Below are 22,079 nucleotides of genomic sequence, written 5' to 3' on the forward strand. Positions count from 1 at the left end.
GGTACTGGTCGAAAGAGATGTAGATCTCGTCGTGCCGGCCAATGTCTCATCACCGGCTTTCCTTTGCTTGGCGCGTCGTAACCCCCTTTTGGCGGCTGACGCTCGTATGTGACAAGAGTGTCGTCCGCCATCTCAGATGTAGATGGCGATGTGGTTGATGTAGAAGCTTGTCCCACCGGGCGTGCCAGAATGTGTTGTGGTCAGAAACCCACCGGCGGGTAGCGACAGGCAACACAGTAGAGCCGGGAACAACTTAGGGCTTCGGCTGGCCCTGGTCCCTCCGAGCGACGGCCCGCAAAGCTTTCTGGTCACACGTCCGATGCTGATGCTAGGGCGTGCCACCTGACCTATACCTGGTCAGGAAGGTGATGGGGATGCCTCGCTTAGTTTCCTGCATGGCATACACGTAAACATTAAATACGAGCCTCGATCGGCTCTCAGGTTATCCTGTGAATCGGCTCATGGGAGCCGATCCACCCATGATTCGTACGAGGTGCACGAATATATGGTGGTCCTGCTTGATCAAGATAAAGCTAATAAGATCTACGACGATTTGGGGTTTTCACCGCATAATCGGAACATCCTACTCAGGATTGGGCCTCGCGGCCACGCACGGTGGTCGTAAGCCGATCCTAGACAAGGCCTAAAAACCAACACGAGATTGATCCCCGGAACATCCTGTCTAGGACTTGCGAACGACACCCTACGTGCCGCTGGATCCTCCAGCCCCTTATAAGGCCTAACTATTGCAGATATTAAACTAATCCTTGAAGAATCAAGGAGCAACCGTAACGGATCGAATCTACTAAATCATGATCAAGCGGGGTGCCGCCCCTACACCTAAGATAGGTGTAAGGGCGGCGAGATATGCTAGGGGTTGCACTACGCAAGCATATGATACGAAGAACTATGCTAACCCTAACACATCTATGATAACTACGTTGCTCGCCATCAAAAAGGCTTCAGTACGAGCAACGCATGAACAACGTGGAGCTTGTGCTGCCTAGATCGCAAGATGCGATCTAGGCAGCATGTCGCTTACCGGTAGAAACCCTCGAGACGAAGGAGTTGGCGATGCGCCGAGATTGATTTGTGTTGGTTGAACGTTGGTTGTTGTTTATTCCATAAACCCTAGATACATATTTATAGTCCAGGGGACTTTCTAACGTGGGAATAGTCTCAACCGGGCACGGGCCCAAATCTAACTTAAACCTACTATGTTACAGATACAAGGGCAAACTAGCCCAAACTTGCTATTCAAGGCCGATTCACGTATATTCTTCGTATATAATCTTCAAGTCCATCTTGATCGCGGCCCACCTCTGACTTGGTCAAATTCTGGTGATAACAGAGGTTTGTTTCTTGCAGTTCCTCCCACAAAAGGGAGTACATCTGCGTTGAGGAGGTGCTAACCACGAAGGCTAGGCGGCCACGAAGGCGTCACCTTGTTCCTCGAGAAAACCCCACGAAGGATCTTCCCCTTCTCCACTAAGTAGCCGGTCGAGGCGGCGGTTCCCTCACAAGGTTAGGGCGACCTCCACAACACCGGAGGCTCCCAACACCCTATGGGGCTAGCACAACTCAAAGCTAGCCTACATAGGAGCACTTCCTCCAAGATCCCACCATAGGAACCCTAACTCCAAGATCCACTAAGGACTAGATGATATTAGTGAAATCTCTCTTGGTAGAACTATAGATCGGGGTCTCCTTCACCACTCCTCAAAGTTTGGCAAGATTGGTTGGGTAGGTAGGGAGATCCTCAAGGTTTGAGCTCAGCAACAATGGAGGAGATAGAGAGAGAAGACATAGAATCGAGCTGGAGAAGAAGGGGCCCTTTTATAGGTCCCTCCAAATCCAACCGTTATTTGCTGATCCCGCATGACCGGTACTACCGCTTGGGGAAGCGGTAGTACCGCTTTGGATTGAAAATCTACTCACAGATCTGCCACGTGGGCAGAAAGTAGTACTACCGCTTCCGGTACCGCTGAGGTACCGGCAGGGCTTATGAATGTTTCTGACATCCTCCCGGTACCATTGCGGTACCAATGCGGTAGTGTCGTAACTGCGTTTACGGTACCAAAGCAGTACCTTGACGGAAGTACCGCTTGGGAGCGGTACTACCGGTCGAAGTACTGTTGAGGTACCGTAACCTCTTCTGTGTGCTTTTCCTTAGTGCAAGTCCAGAGCAGTATCACTGACCGGTACCAATAGGGTAGCGGTACTACGAGGTATAGATTTTGCTCTTTCAAGAGGTTTCAATCCCTAATCTTGCAACTACGAATCTCTCTCTCTCATTGCAAGTGGGATGTGATGGACGAGGTGATGATCTTGAGGCGGTTGATCTTCACGGGAGTCGATGATGGCCTTCTCCCTCTTCAGATCAAATATCTTATATTTTGGGGCAAATGGTGGCTACTCCGTTGCGTTTCTTCTATGTTGTACTTCACGAAAGAGGCTTTCCTTGATATGGGGAAGGCGGCGGCGCGCAGTACGGGGCGGGCGGTACGGTCGGCCCTGCCGTACGGGTGCCCGCTAAACTCTCTGCTGCGCCTGGATGGAATCAGCCTCTAAAGGAAATCTTCTTATTTTGTTGCAATCGGCTCATAAATAACCTCGGATCCTCCATAAATGATGGTTTCCTGAAATACATAATCGAAAACAAGGTTTCGCGTGGATTGCGATATTAACATTAGTTGAAACACAAAATCCAATGAAAACCCAATAAAACCAAGTGATAGATGGTGAAGAATCCGCAGGAAAAAGCATCGAAATTTGGAGCTATCAGGTATCATCATACCTAGTTTGACCTCGTTATCGGATAATGTCAGGGAATTATCCCCAATATGGCAGAGTCTTCGAGTGGACGACCGCGCAGCATTTCGCGGATCAAGAAAAGATGCTACGATGCAAAAGATATAAAGAAAAGAAGATAAACAATAAGAGACGGGGCCTGGGCCGGCTTCCGGTTGTGCGCCCGCGACCCGTCCGGGTGCGCCCCTCCTGGGCCGACTTGCCCTTCCGCACCTGGGCCGGCTTCCGGCTGGAGGCTTTCCTGGGCCAGCTTCCAGCTTCGGCCCACGGCCGGGCCAACTCCCCGCTCCCCGCGGCCCATCCGGCTTCCCCAGCTCCTGCGAGGCCCTGGCCGGCTTCGCTGACCTGCTTGTTCGCTCCAGGTCCACCTGGGCAAATCCTATACACCGACCAAGTCGGTGCCTACCAGGCACCGCACACCCTGGTCGGGTACTGGGCCTGGCCCATTTTCACCTTTTTTCGTTTTTTTGTTTTCTGTTTCTGTTTCTATTTTTTTCTTTTCTTTCTTTTTCTGTTTTCTTTTTTGTTTCCTTTTCTTTTCTGTTTATTTTTATTTTTGTTCAAAATTGAAAAAGTTCGAAATTGAAAAGTTCAAACTTGAAAATAGTTCAAATTCGAAAAATGTTCAAATTTGAAAAGTGTTCAAAACGAAAAATGTTCAAAGCTAAATATTATTCGTATCCGGAAAAATGTTCAATTTTAAAATATGTTCATTTTCTAAAAATGTTCAAATTTTGGGAAAATCGAATTTTTGAAAAAATGTTCAATCTAAAAAATATTCAAATTTTGAAAAACAATATTCAAACATAAAAATGTTCAAATCCGAAAATTATTCAAATTCCAAAAAATGTTCAGATTCGAAAAATGTTCAAATCCAAAAAATGTTCAAATACGAAAATTGTTCATATAAAAAAAATCTTGAATTTTTTTCAAATTTTTGAAAATATACAAATTTAAAAATATTCAGATTTTGGAAAGTTCATATTATAAAAAAATTATTTTTCCGAAAAAAAATTTACATTAGCATTTTAGATTTATAAAAAAGAAAAGAAATGAAACAGCAGAAAAGGAGAAAAACAGAAAAAAACAAAAAGAAACGTGACTGGGCCGACCCAGCAGGCTCCCTTGGGGTGCGGTACCTGGTCCGCACCGACCAGGGTGGTGTATAGCACCACCCGTCCAGCTGGGGCATGCGCTCGCGTGGAGCAGCGATCGCTCCATCGATCGCCCGGGTCGGGAGCTCCCTGGCCGGCTCCCCCAGGTGCGGCCATCCTCCATGTGATGATCATCCAGCTGCGCCACGTACCTGCATGGCCGGCCGCTCCCAGGAAGGATCGTGGTGGCCAGCTTCTCCAAGGCCACGCACGAGCTAGCTTCACCATCCAAGGAACGATGAAGTCATTGGATCCCTCTGCCAGGAGTACGATCAAGCATCGTGACTGCTACGTACAGCGACAAGGCGAGAAGACAAGTGATAGTGCTACCCTATCAGCTATCGGTAGACTCACACTAGGTCACTGCGGTGCAACAGTATACTGTACCATTACTGTAGCGTACAGTGTGACAAGACCCTAGTAGTCAAATCATGAATAGTACCTGTGGGCCAACATGTCCCCTGGGTGCCACTATATAAGACACATTAGGGAAGACTACAGCCTCATCCTCATACGCACAGGCAGCTCCTTGGGCCTCTCTCGCTCTCTCTCTCTCACGAGCTCATCTCAGTTCACAGTAGATTCTTCCTCCTCAGGACAAACAACTTAAGGAGCAACTCTGTACCACTCATATATACGCTCATATACATCAGACATGCAGGAGTAGGGGTTTTACCTCCATCGCGAGGACCCTGAACCTGGATACATCACCGTGTGTTGTGTACCAATCTCGCATCCGGATACCGTCGACGTCCATACAGGCCTCACTTCTCCTCTACTCAAGCTACCCCATGGCATACGCCATGACAAAACCACGGCAACAAGGCTATTCAACTCGTTCCTATGTGATTCCATCCTCGTGACCTAGTCATAAGCCACACAACTTCATGAATATAATCTCACCGGGTGGGCCCAGAGTATCTATACGTTACGCGGACGAATAAATCCCGCTCTTGACACATACACCTCAGCCTACCCCCTCGGAATACCCCGAGAGCACCTTTTGATCACCTTGTTACGGAGTGATGGTAGATGCAATCAAAGCAGCCTCTGGTTATAGCTATTAGATATGATCTCATGGGCTAAACACTAGGTCACTGCACTTCTCTAAATATCGCAACGTTGAACTTTGTGAGTTGTTCGCGTTATAATACTTACATATTGGGTATGTCCATCTATTATTCACCCAATGATATGATCACATTGTGAATTGACATAAATGTCCATGATCGGGAAAACTCGATCATCGAATGTCCACAATGAGCTAGTTTGCATATATGCTCCCTAGAGACTTTTGTTTGTTTACAATACCACATGTGTATCAATGTTTACGATTAATACAATTATAGCATGTCACAACACTCTTATGAACTTTTGAGATATAATAATAAATATTTCTTATTATTTACCTCTAGGGCACTATCTCCAACAGGAGGTGTAGTTATCGTCCATGCTTATATTGCTGACGCTGATGAGAGGCTTATGAAGCCCAAAATATTGGAATGGCTTCGATATAACGCTGCATCATGGCATGGCGGTAAGAATGGGCTGCTCTTGAAATGCGACGGTCTTGACTTCTTTGTGTTTGAGAAAGTTGGTGGGTGACCCGGCCGCTTGGTGGCGCTAGCCCGGGATCGAGCGTTGAAGAGGCTCGTAGGCCTCATCCAGCAGATAGGCTGGTGGCTATCACAGCTCATTAGTGCCTTCCCCTCCCTGGCAATCGCTCGCTCGAGCGATCGGTTTCTGTGGCGCGGAGCGCTCGCGCGAAAGCGCGACTCAATTCCCTTTGTATCATGTAGTGTTTTAATTGCGTTCACACGTGTTCACACTAACAACTTGTATTACTACTTTGCAAGTTGCATTAGCGTTCACACTGCATGCATGCACATGCACAGAGCATCCCTTTTGTATCATGTAGTGTTTTAATTGCGTTCACACGTGTTCACACTAACAGCTTGTATTACTACTTTGCAAGTTGCATTAGCAACTTTTAGCACGAGGCAGACTCTCAATTCACTTTTTGCAATTCCCTTTTGGTTTTTTTTTTCGTACGGTAATTCATATTTAATGGGGTCCTTTTGCAATTCCCTTTTTCGGGCCAGTGGTGTTTAAGGGGGAAAATAACGGGTGGGAAGATCCACTTGCAAATCAAATGAACTACCACTTGCTACTCAAATTAAGTATTGTTTTAAGTTGTAATCTAACAAAAGTTGCTAAAAAAATTCTTAATGAAAATTACTTTTTAGGGTTGCTAGGTATTTATATTTACCGTTGATAAATAACGGGGCACCGGGTTGATAACTTGTAAACAGAAAAGAGTCTCTACATTTTTTAAATTAAATTAATTTTTTAGGGTTGATATTTTTTTATATTTACCATTGATAAATAGCGGGTCACCGGGTTGATAGCTTCTAAACTAAAAGAGAGTGTCTAAAATATTCTAAATGAAATACTTTTTAGGGTTATTATTTATTTTATATTTATCGTTGATAAATAACGAGGCACCGGGTTGATAGCTTGTAAAATAAAAAATATTCGCTAAAATATTCTAAATGGAATACTTTTTAGGGTTCGTAGTTATTTATAATTACCATTGATAAATAACGGGGCACCGGGTTGATAACTTGTAAACTAAAAAGAGTCGCCAAAATATTCAAAATAAAATTAGATTTTTAGGGTTAGTAGTTATTTATATTTACTCTTTGATAAATAACAGGACACCGGGTTGATAGCTTCTATACTAAAAAAAATCGCTAAATTGTTTTCAAATAAAATTAACTTTGGGGTTGATAATTTTATATATTTATCGTTGATCACTCAAGTACGGAGGGGTTGATTATTCAGATAGAGAGGGTTGACAACTTTTAGCCCGAAAAAAAGTTTCTCGAAACATATCAACATGGGTGCTACTTTTGAAGATCTCGTCGAGAAGGATTTTTTGGTGAAAGCGAATCTTAATTTGGAGTTGTCGTTTGAAAGTTAAAACGTTTTGAATTTACAAATTTGGAAAAGATTCCGCTGACATCAGCATATTCGTCTATTTGTGCATATACATGCAGAACTTTCCGTCAATAGCCTACACCAGGTTGATAATTTTATATATTTACCGTTGATCACTCAAGTACGGAGGGGTTGATTATTCAGATAAAGTGGGTTGATAACTTTTAGCCCGAAAAAAAGTTTCTTGAAACATACCAACATGGGTGCTAGTTTTGAAGATCTCGTCGAGACGGATTTTTTGGTGAAAGCGAATCTTAATTTGAAGTTGTCGTTTGAAAGTTAAAACATTTTGAATTTTCAAATTTGGAAAAGATTTCGCTGCATCAGCGGATTCGTCTTTTTTGTGCATGCATGCAGAACTTTCCCTCAATAGTCTGCACCAGGTTGATAATTTTATACATTCACCGTTGATCACTCAAGTACGGAGGGGTTGATTATTCAGATAGAGAGGGTTGATAACTTTTAGCCCGAAAAAAAGCTTCTCGAAACATATCAACATGAGTGCTAGTTTTGAAGATCTCGTCGAGACGGATTTTTTGGTGAAAGCGGATCTTAATTTGGAGTTATCGTTTGAAAGTTAAAACGTTTTGAATTTTCAAATTTGGAAAAAGATTCCGCTGACATCAGCGGATTCGTCTTTTTGTGCATGCATGCAGAACTTTCCCTCAATAGCCTACACCAGGTTGATAATTTTATATATTTACCGTTGATCACTCAAATACGGAGGGGTTGATTATTCACATAGAGAGGGTTGATAACTTTTAGCCCAAAAAAAAGTTTCTCGAAACATATCAACATGGGTGCTAGTTTTAAAGATCTCGTCAAGACCGACGCATAGGTGAAAACAGATCTTAATTTGGAGTTGTCGTTTGTGAGATAAAACGTTTTGAATTTTCAAATTTGGAAAAGATTCCGCTGACATCAGCAGATTCGTCTATTTTGTGTATGCATGCAGAACTTTCCCTCAATAGCCTGCACCATGTTGATAATTTTATATATTCACCGTTGATCACTCAAGTACGGAGAGGTTGATTATTCAGATAGAGAGAGTTGATAACTTTTAGTCCGAAAAAAAGTTTGTCGAAACATATAAACATGGGTGCTAGTTTTGAAGATCTCGACGAGACCGACTCAAAGGTGAAAACAGATCTTAAATCGGAGTTGTCGTTTGTGAGATAAAATTTTTTGAATTTTCAAATTGAGAATGATTCTCGTTTTACGTCATCCGATTTGTTCCCTTCTACATGCATGCAAAACTTTCCTGAAATAGGATATACTACAGTCCAAAACGTTCCTAAAATGGAAAAAAATTATGTCCTAAATCGATCGCTCAATTTGCTTTGAGCAAACGATCGCTAGCTAGGGTAGCCCTATGGCTGGGGGTTTAGTCAACGTTAAAGAATGTACCAACTGCTCGGCGACGGCGAAAGATGTGTGGGCTTGCAACGCCTTAGAGCATCTCCAGTCGCGTCCCCCAAACCGTCCCCCAAACCGCGCCGGATTGAGCGTTTGGGGGACGTGTTTCGTTCGTGCCGCGTTTGGGGGACGTCGCTCCCCAGTCGCGTCCCCCAAACAAAATTTCGCAAATTTTAAACTTAACTAGATTCGATTAGATTCGTCCAAACTTACATAGATTCGAACGAAATTTGACTAACTTTAAAACCAAACCTAATCTAGAACCACTTGCGGCGGCCGGAGGCGTCGTAGTACTGCTGGAAGTTGTACATCTCGTCGGTGACGACCTCCTGCTTGACGCGCTCCTCGACGGGCTCGTCGACGGGCTCGTCCTTCACCAAGCCGCTTGGTCCTGCCTCGCCGTCGTCGGTGAGGTCCACCAGCAGCTTGCCGGAGTCGCGGATGGACATGGCGATCGCCGCGTCCAGGTCGCCCCTCCAGGCGTCCTTGTCGTCCATGGACGCCATGAACGCCGCCCGCAGCCCTGGGCAGCCCTCGGGGTCGTTGCTGCTGGCGATGAGCCGCTGCTGCCGCTCGTACTCCGCCAGCAGCGCCGCCTGCGACGCTTCCTCCGGCTCCTCCTTCACCTCCGGCTTCGGGATGAGGAGGGCGCCGCCGCGCCTCCCTTGCTGCCGCCCGCTGCCGCTACCGCCACGCCTCGTGTTGACGGGCGTCGCCGGCTCCTCCTTGACCTCCCGTTTGGGGACGGTGTAGGGCTGTTATCAACAGATTTTGGCCAAATCAGGAGGTGGGCCGTAAGGGGGGTGGGCTTGGAAGATTACACGTGAAAGACCTCTGAAGCGGCCTCGCACGAAGAGTTTGGGCTAGACTGCCCGTGTATCTTTATTTATGGTAGATTATATCTTAGATTGAAGTTGGAGTTTGTATCGTGCATGGTGGGGACTATTCCCACGATTAGAGAGTCTACGGACTATAAATATATATCTAGGGTTTATGGAATAAACAACAACCAACGTTCAACCAACAAATCAATCTCGGCGCATCGCCAACTCCTTCGTCTTGAGGGTTTCTACCGGTAAGCGACATGCTGCCTAGATCGCATCTTGCGATCTAGGCAGCACAAGCTCCACGTTGTTCATGCGTTGCTCGTACTGAAGCCTTTTTGATGGCGAGCAACGTAGTTATCATAGATGTGTTAGGGTTAGCATAGTTCTTCGTGTCATATGCTTGCGTAGTGCAACCCCTGCATGTCTAGCCGCCCTTACACCTATCTTAGGTGTAGGGGCGGCACCCCACTTGATCATAGTATAGTAGATTCGATCCGTTACGGTTGCTCCTTGATTCTTCAAGGATTAGTTTAATATCTGCAATAGTTAGGCCTTATAAGGGGCTGGAGGATCCAGCGGCACGTAGGGTGTCGTTCGCAAGTCCTAGACAGGACGTTCCGGGAATCAACCTCGCGTTGGTTTTTAGGCCTTGTCTAGGATCGGCTTACGATCACCGTGCGTGGCCGCGAGGCCCAATCCTGAGTAGGATGTTCCGATTATGCGGTGAAAACCCCAAATCGTCGTAGATCTTATCAGCTTTACCTTGATCAAGCAGGACCACCATATATTCGTGCACCTCGTACGAATCATGGGTGGATCGGCTCCCATGAGCTGATTCACAGGATAACCTGAGAGCCGGTCGAGGCTCGTATTTAATGTTTACGTGTATGCCATGCAGGAAACTAAGCGAGGCATCTCCATCACCTTCCTGACCAGGTATAGGTCAGGTGGCACGCCCTAGCATCAGCATCGGACGTGTGACCAGAAAGCTTTGCGGGCCGTCGCTCGGAGGGACCAGGGCCAGCCGAAGCCCTAAGTTGTTCCCGGCTCTACTGTGTTGCCTGTCGCTACCCGCCGGTGGGTTTCTGACGACAACACATTCTGGCACGCCCGGTGGGACGAGCTTCTGCATCAACTACATCGCCATCTACATCTGAGATGGCGGACGGCACGCCAGTCACGTACGATGACTTAACCGAGGAGCTCAAGAAGAAGCATGACGAGATCAAAGCACTCCTCGAAGCCGACCTCATCGGCTCATATCACAGAACCCGTTCACATGGCATCAGGTGGAAGGGGTTCTCACCGGAAGGGGCGCTCGATGGAGTGGACCTATCCGTCCCGTCAGAAGGGCGAACCAGGGCCGTGCGCCAGGAGATTAGCGGCATGGTGGCTCACTCGTTGCGCCTCCATTCTGACAGCCTGGTGAATACTTTGGAGCACGTCGCCGTTCGGATGATCAAGGAGGTCGTGAAGCATCAGCACTCTCTATCAGAGCCAGCTCCCAGGACCTGCCAAGGAAAAGCGCCTGATGCACCGTCATGCGCCGTTGACAGGGTCAACAACACTTACCCTGGGAGGTGCCAGTCAAGATACTCGTTCAACGTCAACATGATAGAACTGGGATACCCCCTTGATGACGATGGAGGCGAGGGCAACGGCTCTCGCAGTGAAGATAAGGAGGAAGCTGCTCCACGCGATCGGCTCCGACACTGTCGAAAGGTCCTGGTGATGATCAAGATGGAAGCCGATTCTAGCGATCGGCCCGTGTCATCCGTACCACCGGTTCTCCCAGTATATGGCGTCGACCTCACAGGGGACGGAAAGCTAGGGTATGGGTTCACATCGGCTTGCAAGGGCAGGGAAATCAGGATTGGCCCATGACCGCAAAGCCGATGTTCCGGCAGAATCCTATCAACAAACCGCAGAGCCGATATCCGCAGTTACCTGACAGATTCGGCTCGAGGGGGCACATGAGCAGTGGGACACATAGGGGGCACATGAAGTATTAGGAGCCGGTGGAAAACCGGCCAGTGAAACAAAAAAAAAATATATATATATATATAATACAAAGATACAACGAGTACAGCCGATCAAGATGAGCCGATACAGACACACGGTCATCGGCCCTAGAGGTACAAGTCCAGCAAGACATTTGACAAAGTTCACGCAGGCAGGCTCTACTGAAGAAACGCGCTAAGGGCGTGAAGGGCGTCGGCATGGATGCGACCCACCTCGGCGATCTCAGCCTCGTCGTCTTCGTCTTTGCCTGTCACCAGCTGACTACTCAGGGCACGAATTTCAGCCAGGTCATTTTTCAGATCGGCTGTGAGGCCCTTGGCTTCCTCTTGGGAGTGGGCAATAAGGGCTTCCTTATCTTTGATAAGCTGCTTGGTTACCCTGACCTTCTCTTCGAGGTTCTCCAGTTCCTTACGCAGGGTCTCGAGTTCGACATTATTGGCAGAGGTGTCAGTTTTGGCGTCTACCGTAGCCTTCTTCTCATTGAGTCGTTGACACCTGTCCGCGATATCGGCTCTCAGTGGAAGCTGGGCGTGGCGAAGATTAATCCTTTGACGAGCCGAGTGCACCCTTGACTTGAAGGCCGACAGAGTCACAGCTGGCCAAAGCTTCACTTGCAATGTCATAGGAAGATGGGGCTGGATACCTTCGAAGATACCTTTGACTTCCTCAGAATTTTCAAGCAGAGTCTCAATTGGGGAAGAGAGCAAATCCTTGAGGCGCTGGAGTGTACCATGGACCGTGCTAGGGCTGGGCTCTTCACTTGCCTTGGCAGTAATTGGTTCGATGGATTCAGGATCGAACGTCAGCAAACTCGAGAGATCACAGCCCTGACAAGACGAAACTGTGTTAGCATGCGACGGAGAAAGTGATAGAGCCAAAGAAGCGGGGCGTACCTGTCCCTACGTAGGAGGAGCAGCCGATGGTGTGATAATCGGCTTTGGCGCGGACTGAGCCGTGTTGGCCACTTGGCCAGCCACGGTCGTCGGCCTGGCTAGGTCTAGCTGGGAAGGCGGCATCAATACCTCCTCGACGTCGCTGCTAGAGGTATCATTAGCCTGCAGAAGAAAGCGGTTAGCCGATCCAAGCAACACTGGATAGCAAGGAATACAAGACCAGGGAGATGATTACATTTGAGACCTCCTGGCTTGAGAGAGGGGCTTGTGAGCCTTTGCGAGCCCTTTTGACGCATCGGCGCTTCACGCGTGACCCGGACTTGGTCAGGACGTGGGGAGGAGGAGACTCGGGAATCGACTTTTTCTTCGAAGCCGGTGTTGGCGGGGTCGTCTGGCTCTGCGTGGAGGACCTCTCTGAGTTATCCGAGCTCGAATCCCCCTGGCTGGGTTCTGCTTCCCCGCCGGAGCTCTCTTCGGTGGAAGTCTGAAGAATGAAAACACAGACACGTTGCAAAAAGAAACAGGGAAGGCAGATAACTGGGAAAACTAAGGAATGCGGACAGGGCAAGCCAACTTACGTGTGAGCTTTCTGGGGCAGGGGCTTTGCGCTTCAGGGTCTTCCTGGCAGCCACTTTCCTCACTCCCGTCCTCGCCTGAGTCAAGGCTCGGGGGGCAACCGGCCCCGAAGACGTTTTACTCTTGGGAGCCGATTTCGGCGAAATCGGCTGACCCTGCATTATGACTTTCTTCAAGGGAGGCGAGCTCTGGCAGAAGAGAATTACTGGAGCCGGAGGAAGGAATACGAAGGGAGAGCCATCGGCCTGTGTAGGATCCGGGCCGTCTTGTTGCTGCCAGGAAACAGAATCAGAATACGAATAATTACCGGAAGCCATTGTGGAAGTTATGGGAGAGGGTACCTCGTCTGCAGGAATGTCATATTCAGCGTCAAGCTGTCTCAACAGCGGTCCTAGAGCTCTTCTGAAGACATGGGTCTTCCACATAAGCCACCAAGCCTCAAAGCCATCGGTAGTGGAGGTGAAACGAAGGTTGTGGGGGATCGGGATGGCCAGATCGTCGAAAAAAGTATAGCACCTTTGGCCAGTGAGGATATCAGGCAGTTCAGCTCTGCTTGCTGTCAGGTGGTGTAGGAAGAAGTGTGGAGGCACTTGCCCGAGACCAAGCTGTCGGGCTACTACTACCGGTTGGTAAGATTCATAGCCGGGCTTGATAATCCGGTTGGAGGTACTCATGCCAACTGGGAGAAAGCAAGGGCGAATCATGATAGAGTACAGATGCCGGGTGCTAGCGTCATCGGCAAAGTTATCCAATCGGAAGGAGACTGGGTTCTCAAAATTCTCCGATTCAGTGTAAGGAAAGAACAGAGGGTTGTCTAAACCTTGGAAGAAAATCTTGAACCACCCTGCGGCTTCTTTTGGGATTAGCCTGCTGCCTGGGAGGCCATACAAAGCTTGGCCATAGCTGGTGCATCGGATCTCCCTTCCGTTAACATCCGGGAAGGTACAGGTGGTCAAAGGTGGAAAGTCTGGGATCTGGTGCTGAAAGTACAGCTGAGCCCATAACTGAACGAACCACCAGGGACCTCCAGTTTTAACTGTCCTCTGAGAGAACAACTTGACAGACATCAGCTGAAGAGATCGATAGACCTCTCCAAGAAGTAGTTTGCCGAGACCAAGTTGAGCGCCTTTGGCAAGTTCATAGGCCAGGGAGAGGTAGTTCTTGGTAGGGGCGAGTGATGGGCCACAGAATATGAAGTGCTCCAACCAGAAGTTCAGAAAGGCTGTGTGTTCTCTCTCGGTCACAGGGCCTTTGGTCTTCATATAACGATTGAGGTAGGCACCCCAGCTGGTGCATTCTTTTTTAGAGGAAAGGGTGAAAGGAACTTTCGGCAGCTTGAATGCAGAAGGGCTTGGGGATGCAATATCTAGGCCTGTGATCATGGCCACATCCAGCAGGGTCGGTGTCATAGGGCCATGACCAAACATGAAGCAGTTCAGTGCATCAGACCAGAAGTAGCCGATGGTTTTCAGGATGTTCTCATTCTTCTCAAGAGGAGATAATGACAATGACAGGGCATCGGCTATCCCTATGGTTTCCCAAGTAGCATAGTGGGTTTTTGATACTCTATTGTACCATGCCACCCAACCCTCAGGAGGATTAGGCCAGGCTCGCAAGCAGTCGGCCCAGGAAGTCAGATCTAGATTCTGGCTCACGAAGGGGATTCTGTTAGCTTCGCACGAAATTAACAGGGCAGGACTCTCAGAAGAACGAGGACCGAGGCACATCGAATTTGCGAGAGAAGGATGTGGCAGAAGAATGTCGGAAACCTAAATTAGTAGCGGAGCAAGACATTAATTCAGGGGTTTGCCATTAATCCCATGTCAAGTCGAACGGCGAGAGGAGGTTGAGGATTACCTTCAGCCCGGAGGCCGTGGTATCGGTATTGGATGATTCCGCCATGGGATGCGTTGAAGGAGCTGAGGGCGGCGCGGTCGAGATCTGTATAGATGGTTGCGGGATGGGACTGCTCAGGCGGCGATTTGGGGATCTGAGTTAGCCTTTTCAGATGAAGGTCACGGGTTACCGTTTGGAAGGGCGGCTAGGGTGACTTTACTCGTGTTTCTATGATAGAGGCTGGTGCGATGCCATCGGCTCGTTTTGGAGATTTTGTGGCTTTGACTATCGACAAAACAATTGACTGGGAATACTTCTTCATTACGAAGGAGGGTTTTTACAATGAAGAGCCGATTGCTCAAAGAGGAACGGGAGAAGAGCCGATTGCTCGCATACTGCTGACGTTTCACTAATCCTCGCTGCCCTCGTCGATGACGGCGTAGCTGTCACCGGCGTTGTTTCCAAAGAACTCTTTGTCACTGCTGCTCTAGCCTTCGATCAGAATTTTCCTCTGCGTCGTCATCGTCCTCTTCACTATCTGCCCAAGCAAGGGGTTTGTTAATGCCGGTATCTAGGGCAGAGGAAGGGAATAAGAGAGGCTAGTCAATTGGTACTGTTGAACAAGGAGAAGCATGGTGGAAATCCAATGCCATCGCAGTCCTCGAGGAAGTGATGCCAAGATCATCGTGATGAAGAATACTGCGCCAGGTCTGCTCCACCACGACATGACCCTTCGGAAAAACAGAGTGGTTTTGAAATTACCATTGCCAAAACCAGGGGGGCATGTGTTATCACCAGATTTTGGCCAAATCAGGAGGTGGCCCGTAAGGGGGGTGGGCTTGGAAGATTACACGTGAAAGACCTCTGAAGCGGCCTCGCACGAAGAGTTTGGGCTAGACTGCCCGTGTATCTTTATTTATGGTAGATTATATCTTAGATTGAAGTTGGAGTTTGTATCGTGCATGGTGGGGACTATTCCCACGATTAGAGAGTCTACGGACTATAAATATGTATCTAGGGTTTATGGAATAAACAACAACCAACGTTCAACCAACAAATCAATCTCGGCGCATCGCCAACTCCTTCGTCTTGAGGGTTTCTACCGGTAAGCGACATGCTGCCTAGATCGCATCTTGCGATCTAGGAAGCACAAGCTCCACGTTGTTCATGCGTTGCTCGTACTGAAGCCTTTTTGATGGCGAGCAACGTAGTTATCATAGATGTGTTAGGGTTAGCATAGTTCTTCGTGTCATATGCTTGCGTAGTGCAACCCCTGCATGTCTAGCCGCCCTTACACCTATCTTAGGTGTAGGGGCGGCACCCCGCTTGATCATAGTATAGTAGATTCGATCCGTTACGGTTGCTCCTTGATTCTTCAAGGATTAGTTTAATATCTGCAATAGTTAGGCCTTATAAGGGGCTGGAGGATCCAGCGGCACGTAGGGTGTCGTTCGCAAGTCCTAGACAGGACGTTCCGGGAATCAACCTCGCGTTGGTTTTTAGGCCTTGTCTAGGATCGGCTTACGATCACCGTGCGTGGCCGCGAGGCCCAATCCTGAGTAGGATGTTCCGATTATGCGGTGAAAACCCCAAATCGTCGTAGATCTTATCAGCTTTACCTTGATCAAGCAGGACCACCATATATTCGTGCACCTCGTACGAATCATGGGTGGATCGGCTCCCATGAGCTGATTCACAGGATAACCTGAGAGCCGGTCGAGGCTCGTATTTAATGTTTACGTGTATGCCATGCAGGAAACTAAGCGAGGCATCTCCATCACCTTCCTGACCAGGTATAGGTCAGGTGGCACGCCCTAGCATCAGCATCGGACGTGTGACCAGAAAGCTTTGCGGGCCGTCGCTCGGAGGGACCAGGGCCAGCCGAAGCCCTAAGTTGTTCCCGGCTCCACTGTGTTGCCTGTCGCTACCCGCCGGTGGGTTTCTGACGACAACAAGGGCGCCGACCGGTACGACGAGGACGGCGTCGATCGCGCCGGTCCCGATGAAGAAGAGTGCGAGGAGGACGAGTACGTCGTCCTCCTCAGCTGCCATTGAGGAGACGGCGGCGGCGACGACGGCATCTCCAGCCTTGGAGCGCCGTTGCGGAGGCCGCGGATGACGTTCTCGAGGGTGCGCCCCGGAACGCCCCAGAATAGGGCGCGGCCTTCCCTGTTCCAGCTGTTGGGGCCGCCGACGAGCCCGTCGGTGCTGTGCATCTCGACGTCGTACTTGGCCTTGAAGTACGTCGCCCACCACTCGTCGTTGTTGTTGGCCGCCCATGTTGGATCCAACCGCTCCTCAGCGTCGAGTTGAGCCCGCCGGGCCCTGATGGCGTCCTTCCACCGCTCCGTGCCCGGCGTCGGCGGCGGCGGGATGCCAATGCCGTTCACGGCCATCCTCCGGCCGCCGCTGCTTGGCAGCCGCATGTCCGGCGGGACTGGATAACGGGCGTGGTACAGCGCCCACGCCTCCGCCACGGTAAGGCTGCTGCGGCCAAAGCCGTTCGCCGCGGCGATCTTGCGGGAGGACGAGCTCGACATTTTTTGGAGAGACGACGAGAAGATCTGGGAGGGGTGAGGCGGCGGCGACGAGAAGGTTTGTGAGCGGTGAGAAACTGCAGGGCGTCTTTAAACAGCGGCGGCAGCGGGTGGTTGCACGCAATTACGCCGGCGCGGATGGCCACGCGGCCATGCACGACGAGACGCGTCCCTGCGTCGCCTGGGAAAACAGGGACGCCATTAACGTCGCTTGACCAAAGGTAGGCGACGGGGTTTTAGCCTTCCGTGCCGCTGACGGGTCGGCCCCGCGTCGGTTGGCCTCGCTTTTCGTTGTGTCCGGCGTCCCCGGAGCGTCCCCTGTGGGACGGGGACGGGCTCGGGGCGCCGGACACCGTATAGGGCCGCGCCGGACAAAAAAAGGCTTTGGGGGACGCGGCTGGAACGCTTTTTTTGTCCGGCGCCCCAAATCCCTTTGGGGGACGCGACTGGAGATGCTCTTACGGTACTTTGCAGCAGTACAACCCTTTATGTCATCCATGTGTTATGTTGCTTGTATACATACCAACCCTATACTATTTTGTTTACGAGTATAGGCAATGTATGGCATACCTCGTCGGAAAAAATAAACGGGGAACCCCACGCGCACAGGTCTATTTAAAGGAGCTCGAGCTCTCCATGAACTGAAGCACAGTGCACAGCTCACACCTGCAAAATCCTTAGCGCGCAATGACAATGGCAGACCACCTCATCGGCATGCTGCCCCCTGTCCCCGATTGCGTCACCAGTGCGCGCATTCTCCTCATAGCCACCGTCTTCTTTCTCGGCGTTGTCGCAAGGCTGCTGCGTAACCTGGCGCCTCACGGCACCCGGCGCGGCCTGTCCATCCAAGTCACGGACAGCGCGGCAGCGCATCGCGCCCTGGTGGAGCACAGCGCCTCGGTCCTCAACCGCCCCATTGGCGTCGTTCCTAGCGGCATCCTCACGGTTGAGCGCCACTACAACATCCTGGCGGCGCCGTACGGTCCCTACTGGCGCGCCGTCCGCCGCAATGTGACTGCCGGCGTCCTCCGCCCCTCCAACCTCGCCCTGCTCGGCGGCACCCGCGCCCGCGTGCTCGGTCGCCTCGTGCATGACCTGAGGTCCGGCGCCCCGGCAGCCGAGAGCATCTATTTCTCCGTCTACTCTCTGATCGCGGAGATGTGCTTCGGCGAGGAGGTCGTGTCGGAGCTAGGGGAGACACGCCTCCGTGCCATGCACAAGCTACAGACTGACTTCCTCTCCGTGTTGCCTTCTTTTGGGGTCTTCGTCAGGTACCCGAGGATGGGCAAGCTCCTCTACCCTTCGCGGTGGCGCCAGCTTCTGGCTCTCCGGCGGCGGCAAGACGAATCGTACCTGCGGCTCGTCGCCGAGGTGAAGAAGAGTAACACTGACCGGAAGGACGACAGTCGTGTGAAGACTTACGTGGAGTCCCTCCTGGACCTACGTATCCTAGAAGATGGTGGTAGGGCCCTCACCGATGGCGAGTTCGTCAGCCTCATCTCGGAGTTCCTCGGCGCCGGGACTGAGACCACCGCTAGCACGCTACAATGGACGATCGCCAACCTCATCAAACGCCCCGACCTACAGCAGAAACTCCGCGCAGAGGTCGACGCCGTTACCAGCGGCCAGCGCAGCATCATCGAGGAGGCCGAGCTGTCGTGCATGCCCTACCTCAAGGCCACCTTGCTCGAGAGCCTGCGCCGCCACCCGCCGCTTCCGTTCGTGCTGCGCCATGTGGGCCGCGAGGTGGCCGCCAAGGTGCTCGGCTTGACCACCGTGCCGGAAGGCGGCGCGGCCGTGAATTTCCTCGTGGGGAAAATCGGCCGCGACCCCGCGGCGTGGTCGGATCCGACTGAGTTCAAGCCGGAGCGGTTCATGTCTACCGACGGGGACTGCAAGAACGCCGACCTAACTTGCACGAGGGAGCTCAGAATGATGCCATTCGGTGCCGGGAGGCGGGCCTGCCGGCGGTCGCGCCCGCCATGCTGCACCTAGAGTACTTCCTGGCCAATCTGATCAAGGAGTTCGAGTGGTGGGAGGCCGACGGCAACGGCAATGCGGTTGACCTCACCGAGTTCCACGGCTTCTTTGTTACCATCATGAACCGCCCGCTCCGTGCGCGTCTCGTGCCTCGCCAAGCGGAATGACATACAGTACCAAAGTCTCACCAAAGGAACCCTAAATTTGTCTAGCTTTCACTTCTACCAAGGAGTTCCCAGAGAGTACTATAGACGTCAGTATACCAGCAGCAATAAAATCAATCCAGAAGACTACCGTGTGCTACATTTCAAGCATTTTCACGTTTCTTGTGCTTCTTTTGCAATTGCAAACGATATACGAGAGGTCGAGAGCAACGGTGTATGAGGAGTGATGGTGAAACCACAGCATAGCTGCATAGGTAGAGGCGGCGTAGAGCATATAACTTTCGGGTGCTACACACAAAAATGTGCTTTTATTTCAGAACTGCCTTTCATAAATTATATGTTCCCAACATGAAGAGGATTGAACTATGGGAAAAGTTGAATGGAGCAGGTGCGTTCTACGCACCTCCACATTTTTCAACTTTGTCTTTTTTGTATCTTCCAAATTGTGTAATATTTTGACTTGATTTTTTGTAGCTCACTCAAAAATAACAAATAGAATGGAGGAAAAGTAGTTCGGAATTTTATTGTGCAAATTTAAATTTTAAATTATTTAAAATTCAAAATAAATTCTTAAAATACATATATAGATAATGACATAAAAAATTCAAAATATTTTTTCCACATTCCAATTGTTATGTTTAAGTGATCTGCAATTTTTTGAGTTCAAAAAATGTGTGGTGTGGGAGAAACAAAAATGAAAAATTATTTGAAAGGGGAACAAAAAGAACTTGCACGGATCTTGATGCAGTATACACGATGTGGATACAGGTGCTCACCAAGCACCTGCTCTGAAAGTCCACTCTCTTGAACTATTCAAAGAGATTATCCTTATTTCCGACCCAGAAGCATTGCTAGAACTCTGCAGCAGGAAATTCATCCAGGTTTTGTCTAGACCAGTTTTTATCATCCTCCATCTGAAACATCGTATATCCCACCAACAAACTACATCCCGAGTCGCTCGGACGGGCGTCTCCAGGGGCGACCAAAATCTACCAGAAAATCCACCGTTGCCGGTGCCAGCGGTGATGGCCTCCGTCCGTCAAAGGCGGTTGGTGAGGAGGGCACACCCCAATACCCCATTTTGCATGGAGCGGTGGTTTTTACCGCGGGTGCGTGGTGTTGTTATCATTGCGCGGCGGCGAGGATGCAACACGGTGTGAGGAGGCAGCACGTCGACATCGCGTTGGGCTGTGCAGCGAGCGGCGACCAACAGCCATGTACCTTGTAGGACGTTTAGCGAAGCATGTGGTTTACACGTCTACCCAAATATCACCAACGCGCCCAATATGTTTTTTATCCAATGTTTTTATTGCGGGCCAAATACTCTGCCAAGTAAATGAACAAATGAACTACCCTTCTTCATCTCAACATAGAAGGGAAGTATCTTGCTCTCAATATTGTAGCACATAGTGAGGTGGTCTCCTCAAACAAATGAACTACCCTTCTTCACCAGAAATGAACAAATATTGTAGCATAAATGAACAAATGAACTACCCTTCTTCACCAGAAGGGAAGTATCTTGCTCTCAATATTGTAGCACATAGTGAGGTGGTCTCCTCAAACAAACTTCATGATTGTTTAGCTAACAATGTCAAACTAAAGCAATGTATGTCTCTGAACCTGCTTCCCCTTGTTTTTTCGGAATGCATAGTTTCCACCATGCTAGACAGTGCATGTCCCCACCAATAATGTGGCATCGCATTAGTGATTTTTTTACATATTTGTTTTTGAATATGTAGATAAAAGAAGTATCGAAGATAAAGTAAACTAAACTAAACAAGTAAAATAAATAGAAGCGGTAAAAAGATAATTGTTTTGGGGTTTTTGTGTGAAACTAAATGAAGAAACTACATTTGTATTTTCGGATTTAATTATTGCTGCAAATATAAAGTAAGATACAACTAATGGGAAGGTGTTTCTTATGATTAAAATTGGATCGGGGTTCATGGGTTCACTTGTCTATTTTATTTTTAAGTTTTAGTGGACATTAATAATTCATCAATGATATAATATTAATGGAACTTCAATATGTGTTTGATAAGCATTCCTATGGGCATCATATCCTAACATAGATATGATGCAACACATCTCTCTTATACTCCACAAGAAAGGAAAAACTCCAAGAAATCTTGTATTAAGAAATATTAGAGCATAGCTTCAGGTAGTATGACATGTTGTTTGAACATCAAATATGCTACCTTGATTAAACAAGATTACCACAGTTGTCACTTGATGAACATAGCACATGAATTCACTTTATCCCTAGTGAGGTAGCAAAGGAAAAGGTAAAAAGCCATTATAGATCATGAATTTTGTGTCACTATTCATTCTCTATAATTATGCTACTCCATCTAATACATACATCTCCCCACACATGTCCTGCATACAAGTTAGATGAGAACAAGCACTTAAGAACGGAGTATATAATATGCATCTATCAATACATCTCACACATAATAGATTCCAATCTCATATATTGATATCATAGAATAGAGATCCACCACATAGGAATTACATATATGACCATAATCATGTTGGGCAGCTCATATGGTACTAAGATCTATGCAGAACAAGAGAGAAATAGATCAAGCTACTGCCACAAACCCATAGTCCAGAGGTGAACTACTCCCTCTTCATCATGGTGGTGTTGGAGAAGGTGGAGATCCTTTCGGCGACGGCTCCAGCGGAGTTTCCCCTCCAATCTTCACTGTTGCGGCCTCTGTTTTCGTGTTTCTTTGTTCATGCGACACCTTCCTCGAGAGAACCATTGTGGGTCATATATATATATATATATATATATATATATATATATATATATGGGTTTATAGGTCAAACGGAGTCCACGGGCGAAAGAATCATGCAA

The 22,079-nt window shown here is 48.9% G+C and overlaps 1 pseudogene; it reads left to right on the plus strand.

Moving 5' to 3' along the window:
* The first annotated feature begins 17,714 nt into the window (after positions 1 to 17,714).
* Positions 17,715 to 19,562, plus strand: LOC127311236 (cytochrome P450 89A2-like; annotated as a pseudogene).
* The last annotated feature ends 2,517 nt before the right edge of the window (positions 19,563 to 22,079 follow it).

The sequence above is a fragment of the Lolium perenne genome, chromosome 7 (genome assembly GCF_019359855.2).
Source record: "Lolium perenne isolate Kyuss_39 chromosome 7, Kyuss_2.0, whole genome shotgun sequence".
Lineage (NCBI taxonomy): Eukaryota > Viridiplantae > Streptophyta > Magnoliopsida > Poales > Poaceae > Lolium > Lolium perenne.